Below are 7,423 nucleotides of genomic sequence, written 5' to 3'. Positions count from 1 at the left end.
GGAAACAACACCCTTCTCAATAGTCACAAACAATATAAAATATCTTGGTGTGACTCTAACTAAGGAAGTGAAAGATCTGTATAATAAAAACTTCAAGTCTCTGAAGAAAGAAATTATAGAAGATCTCAGAAGATGGAAAGATCTCCCATGCTCATGGATTGGCAAATCAACATTGTAAAAATGTCTATCTTGCCAAAAGCAATCTACAGATTCAATGCAATCCCCATCAAAATTCCAACTCAATTCTTCATCGAATTAGAGAGTGCAATTTGCAAATTCATCTGGAATAACAAAAAACCTAGGATAGCAAAAACTCTTCTCAAGGATAAAAGAACCTCTGGTGGAATCACCATGCAGGACCTAAAGCTTTACTGCAGAGCAATTGTGATAAAAACTGCATGGTACTGGTATAGTGACAGACAAATAGACCAATGGAATAGAATTGAAGACCCAGAAATGAACCCACACACCTATGGTCACTTGATCTTCGACAAGGGAGCTAAAAACATCCAGTGGAAGAAAGACAGCATTTTCAACAAATGGTGCTGGCACAACTGGTTGTTAACATGTAGAAGATTGCGAATCGATTCATTCCTATCTCCTTGTACTAAGGTCAAGTCTAAGTGGATCAAGGAACTTCACATAAAACCAGAGACACTGAAACTTATAGAGGAGAAAGTGGGGAAAAGCCTTGAAGATATGGGCACTGGGAAAATATTCTTGAATAGAACAGTAATGGCTTGTGCTGTAAGATCGAGAATTGACAAGTGGGACCTCATGAAACTGCAAAGCTTCTGCAAGGCTAAAGACACCATCAATAAGACAAAAAAACCACCAACAGATTGGGAAAGGATCTTCACCTATCCTAAATCAGATAAGGGACTAATATCCAATATATATAAAGAACTCAAGAAGGTGGACTCCAGAAAGTCAAATAACCCCATTAAAAAATGCGGCTCAGAACTGAACAAAGAATTCTCACCTGAGGAATACCGAATGGCAGAGAAACACCTGAAAAAATGTTCAACATCCTTAATCATCAGGGAAATGCAAATCAAAACAACCCTGAGATTCCACCTCACACCAGTCAGAATGGCTAAGATCAAAAATTCAGGGGACAGCAGATGCTGGCGAGGATGTGGAGAAAGAGGAACACTCCTCCATTGTTGGTGGGATTGCAAGCTTGTACAACCACTCTGGAAATCAGTCTGGTGGTTCCTCAGAAAATTGGACATAGTACTACCGGAGGATCCAGCAATACCTCTCCTGGGCATATATCCAGAAGATGTCCCAACTGGTAAAAAGGACACATGCTCCACTATGTTCATAGCAGCCCTATTTATAATAGCCAGAAGCTGGAAAGAACCCAGATGTCCCTCAACAGAGGAATGGATACAGAAAATGTGGTACATTTACACAATGGAGTACTACTCAGCTATTAAAAAGAATGAATTTATGAAATTCCTAGCCAAATGGATGGACCTGGAGGGCATCATCTTGAGTGAAGTAACACAATCACAAAAGAACTCACACAATATGTATTCACTGATAAGTGGATATTAGCCCAAAACTTAGGATACCCAAGATATAAGATACAATTTGCTAAACGCATGAAACTCAAGAAGAATGAAGACCAAAATGTGGACACTGTGCCCCTTCTTAGAATTGGGAACAAAACACCCATGGAAGGAGTTACAGAGACAAAGTTTGGAGCTGTGATGAAAGGATGGACCATCTAGAGACTGCCGTATCCAGGGATCCATCCCATAATCAGCTTCTAAACGCTGACACCATTGCATACAATAGCAAGATTTTGCTGAAAGGACTCAAATATAGCTGTCTCTTGTGAGAAGATGCTGGGGCCTAGCAAACACAGGAGTGGATATTCACAGTCAGCTATTGGATGTATCACAGGGCTCCCAATGGAGAAGCTAGAGAAAGTACCCAAGGAGCTAAAGGGATCTGCAACCCTATAGGTGGAACAACATGATGTACTACCCAGAACCCCGGAGCTCTTGTCTCTAGCTGCATATGTATGGAAAGATGGCCTAGTCGGCCATCACTGGAAAGAGAGGCCCATTGGACTTGCAAACTTTATATGCCCCAATATAGGGGAATGCCAGGGCCAAAAGAATGGGAATGGGTGGGTAGGGAAGTGGGGGGCACTATGGGGGACTTTTGGGATAGCATTGGAAATGTAATTGAGGAAAATATGTAATAAAAATATTAAAAAAAAATTCCAACACCTTTTTTTTTTTTAACAGACCTTGAAAAAAACAATTTTCAACTTCATATAGAAAAGCAAAAAGCCCAGGACAACTAAAGCAATCCTGAACAATAAAAGAACTTATGGAAGAATTACCATCTCTGACTTCAAGCTGTACTATAGAGCAATAGTGATAAAAACTGCATGATGTTGGTATAGGAAAAGACAATGATCTATTGAATTGAATAGAAGACATAGAAATAATCCCACATATGTATGGACATGATTTTTGACAAAGAATCCAAAACTACACAGCAGAGAAGAGAAAGCATCTTCAATGAATGATGCTGGTCTAATTGGATGCGGGCATATAGAAGAATGAAAATAAATCCATATTTATCACCCTGCACAAAACTCACAAGTGGATCAAGGACCTCAATATAATACTGGATACATTCAAAATCATAGAAGATAAAGTGAAAAATAGCCCAAAACATGTGCATACAGGAAAAAATTTCCTGAGCAGAACATCAATGATCAGGCTGTATGATCAAAAATTGATAAATGAGAACTCATGAAATTGAAAAGATTCTGTAAGGCAAAGGACACTGTCAATAGGACAAAAAGGCAGACTACAGATTGGGAAAAGATCTTTACTAACTCTACAGCTGACCGAGGGCCAATATCCAAAATGCATAAAATAACTCAATAAATTAGACTCCAACAAACCAAATAACCCAATTAAAAATGGGTTCTCTAGTTGCATATGTAGCAGAGGATGGCCTAGTTGGCCATCAATGGGAGGAGAGGCTTTTTGTCTTGTGAAAATCATATGCCCCAGTACAGGAGAATGCCAGGTCCAGGAAGCAGGAGTGGGTGTGTTGGGGAGCAGAGCGGGGGGGAGGGGATTGGGGGCTTTGGGGATAGCATTTGAAATGTAAATGAAGAAAATACCTAAAAGAAATGGGGTCTAGAACTATATAGAGAATTCTCAACAGAAATATCTCAAATGGCTGAGAATCATGTAAACGATCAAAACCCTTCCTTAGTCATCAGGGAAACACAAATCAAGACAACCATGAGATTCTACACTAATCAGAATGGCTAAGGCCAAAAACTCAAGTGACTGTAGATGCTGGAGAGGATGTGTAGCAAGACAAACATGCCTCCATTGCTGGTAGGATTTCAAGCTTGTACAACCACTCTGGAAATCAATCAAGTTTCTTAGAAAACTGGAAATAGTTCTTCCTTAAGACCCAGATATACTGCACCTGGGCATATACCCAAAAGATGATCCACCATACCACAAGGACATATGCTCTGCCATGTTTAATGCAGCTTTATTTATAATAGTAGGAAACTGCAAGCATCTCTCATGTACCTCAACTGAAGAATGGATATACGTGGAAAATTTGGTTCATTTATATACCAGAATACTCTCCAACTATTAAAATTCAGGGCATCATAAATTTTGCAGTAAAATGCATACAACTAGAAAATGTCCTGAGGAAGGTAACCCAGACCATAAAGGACATTCATGATATGAAGTCACTGCTAAGTGGATATTAGCCATACAATACAGGATACCAATGATACTCCACACAGAACCAAAGAAACTAAACAGGAAGGAAAGCTGAAGAGAGGATTCTTGAAACTTCTATAGCCATAAAAGATAGAGGGAAGAAGGGAAGGCGGGAGGGAGGGAGGGAGGGAGGGAGGAAGGGAGGGAGGGAGGGAGAGAACTGAAGCTGGGTAGAGGGGATGAGGAGGGAAATGGGGTGGATTGGGTCAGTATCAGATGTGGGGAGAGACAGGAAAAAGGACCAGAAGGCAGGGAGAATGAATATAAATCTGTAGCTGCCAGGAGTGAGGGTGTTGGGAGAATGTTTAGAAAGTCACAGAAACCTGGAATAGGGAAGGCTCCCAGGAGTCAATGTGGGCAACCTTAGCTGAGATGCCAAACAGAGGGGATGTGGAACCTGAAGAGGCCAACTACTGTTACCTGGCAGTACACCCAGTGGAGGGATATGAACAATAACCTAATGTGTTCTAACTAAAAGAAATGTAGGGACAAAATGAGGCAGACTAAAAGAATAGAGAAGCAACATTAGGCTCAACTTGAGGCTCATCCCATGGATAAGCACCAATCCATGACACTATTGACTCTGTCATGCTTGTCAACAGGAGCCTAGCATAACTGTCCTCGGAGGGGACAGCAGTGCCCAGCAGCTGACTGAAACAGATGAAGAGACCCACAGACAAACTTTGGACTTTTATGGAAGAGTTGTGGGAAGCATTGAAAGCCCTGATGGGGAAAGGAACTTCACAGAAAGACCAACAAACTCAACAGACACCAGCCTAAGAGCACACTCGCTGGCCTGAGGCTCTGGCACATATGTAACAGATGTGCATCTCAGACTCCATATAGATCCCCCCAGTAGCTGGAGTATGGGCTGTTTGTAAAGCTATTGCCTGACTGGAATCTGTTCACTACCAGGGTTGCTTTGTCTGCCATCAGTGGGAAAAGATATGCCTCTTCCTACAGAAACTGGATATGCTGAGTTGGGGGGAATACCAAGGGAGAGGACACCCTTTCAGAGAAGAAGAGGAGGGAGTATAGTGGGAGGGACTCTGGGAAGGGGACACTGAGCAAAGGGCAGCATTTATAAATAAATAAATAAATAAATAAATAAGCAAATATCTATAAATAAATAAATGTAAATAAATAAATAATAAGTAAATAAAAAGGACGCAGACTGAATCTTCTATTTCTATTGACACTTTTTCGTTAACTTCTGAAGGATTTATTGATTAATGCTAATTATATGTCCATTTTAGAATCTAATATATGAAAACTTATTTTAATCAAAATGAGAGTATCTTTGTAAAATTCTCAAAATCAGGGTAGTGACTAGTTGGGGTTGGTAGAAACCATGAAGAAAAGGTAAGGAAATTGAAAGGCAATGGGAAATCCTGGTAATTTAAAACAGTTTTCTTAGACCAAGTCCAGAGAAAGTCATAATGTATGCTGGAACTACCTGACAGTTACTGAATGTCACTTGCTTAGTTTTCAGAAACTTAATGAACTCATTACTAGTACCTGTTTTCTATGATAAAAAAAGTATATGTGCTATGGGAATTGCCAACTGCTACACATGCTTTTTCTTATGTCTGTCAGAACTGCTTACATACAATCACAAGGTAGATGCCAGACCAAAGGAGAAAAAAAGGCTTGAATATAAGGTTCAGCTAATACATGATGAACTTGCCCTGAAAGTTCCTGTTTGTTATAGAATGTGAAATTCAGAGAGAAAACACAAATGGTCCGGCATAGTGTTTTCTTTACCCTGATTTTTTAAGAATGGAAGGTATCATGGAAAGTGTAATGCACAGATTTAAAACATATGTGGACAAAGATGTAACACTGACTTGGGGCCCTGGTCAATCGTGATTTACAAGCTGAATGCTATGAATGGTATCACTGATTCAAAAACTGTAAAATGATGGCATCCGTGAGTTGAGCTTCAGTTTTGTTCAGTAGCGTCTGCTTTCTGAAAATATAGTTTCTTTACTATTCATGCTAGTCCTCAGATTTCCTGCTTCACTTAATTTATTATTATTTTTAAATATGTTAGACAGAAAACTGTTATAGGAAAAGAAGTGTTTATTAAAGGCATGTAATAAAACTAGATCAAACATTAGAACAAAAGAGACCCAAACAAGTATTCCTAGATCTTTGAACATGGTATTTGTATATAGACTTGTAAAGTTCAACTAGAGAGGAATAAAGCAACATAAACAGATGGGGGAAATAAAAGTAGGATTAAACCATAAAATATTCTAGTTACTAAACTAAAGAAACCGTTAGTGGCACTTCTCCTTTCATTTAAACAGCATGAATAAGACTCAGTCAACTATAAATTCTAATCCTGCAAGCTGTTTGTGAAGTCAAATAACCTATGTCATGCAGGTGTTCTGTATGCGAAATGCCAGAACAGATAATTGAAATCCCAAACACACCATATTGTGGTTAGAGACAATGCTAGCCCCAAAGACACAGAAAAAACCAAGAGGATTTCTAAACAGAAACATGTTTGTGTTTTAGTGCTACTTAAAGTGATTCAGTTTGCTTTAATTAGTTACACTCTTTATGCCATGGATTCCATATGTACACTAATTACATGAAGGAAATTTGCACGCAGTGCTGCAAGGAGAGAACTTATGAGCTCTTGGAGACAATATAGCTCTTACTCAAAGAATCCAGCTCAACCTGAGGTCATTACAAATGAAATTTACTGAAGAAATTATTTGCAGAATTGCTTGGAGGCTTGCTTTGGCATGCTCATGCACACGGAGCTCCTCCAGAAGTTATGGGAACTTACAGCTCTACAAATGCCAGCTGTTGGAGACAGACTTCTCATGGTCTGTGTGAAAGAGGAAGAGAATGTAGCTATGAAAAGGAAAAAAATCTTCAGAAGTTGAGAAAATATCAGTGTGCTCATTTGGTTTACATCATGGACTATGGGCAAAAGAAGTTGGCTTTTTCACAGAAGGCAGGGAAAAGCAATATTAGCGATAAAAGTGTCATCCTTGCCTCCTGTCAACATGAGCTTAAAGTCTCAGGAGAGTGAATATATTTGTATATTCATACAGCCAGTACTAGTCACTGGTATTTTGAAAGCTACTATTGTGTTTAAAGGACATATAATGTTTATCAACAATATATCTCACAATAACATCTTATAGAGAGGGGTGTACATAATACAAATATGTGTATTTTATGCACAAAACCATATACACAATTTTCCTATATGAGATAGAACAGAAGATAAAAATGTATACAAAAATAGTATTCTCAAATTCATAGTTAAGTGTGTAAGTTGTGATTTACAAGGTAATAATTGCAGAATATTTCATGTATTCTCCATTTGTTATTTTACACACACCAACTTGGATTCTTCTCTAAGATCACTGAAAGTGTTCAGTTTGTATTAGTCGCCCAAAATTTATCTTAGATTTTTATTTATTTTTTTTTACTACTTTGGGTATTACAACGCTCAATGCATCTCCAACATTTAACATTTACTCCTCTGCACATTTTGAGGTTTTTTTTATTTCTTAATATCATATAAGAAATAAATGATATCTTAATATCATTCCTAATTTCCTTCACATGTCTGGCATTCTTAGTTCCCCCTCACAATGCTCAGAATGTCT

The sequence above is a fragment of the Mus caroli genome, unplaced genomic scaffold (assembly GCF_978045245.1).
Source record: "Mus caroli unplaced genomic scaffold, Mus_caroli_1 scaffold_15, whole genome shotgun sequence".
NCBI lineage: Eukaryota > Metazoa > Chordata > Mammalia > Rodentia > Muridae > Mus > Mus caroli.
This window is presented reverse-complemented; position numbering follows the sequence as displayed.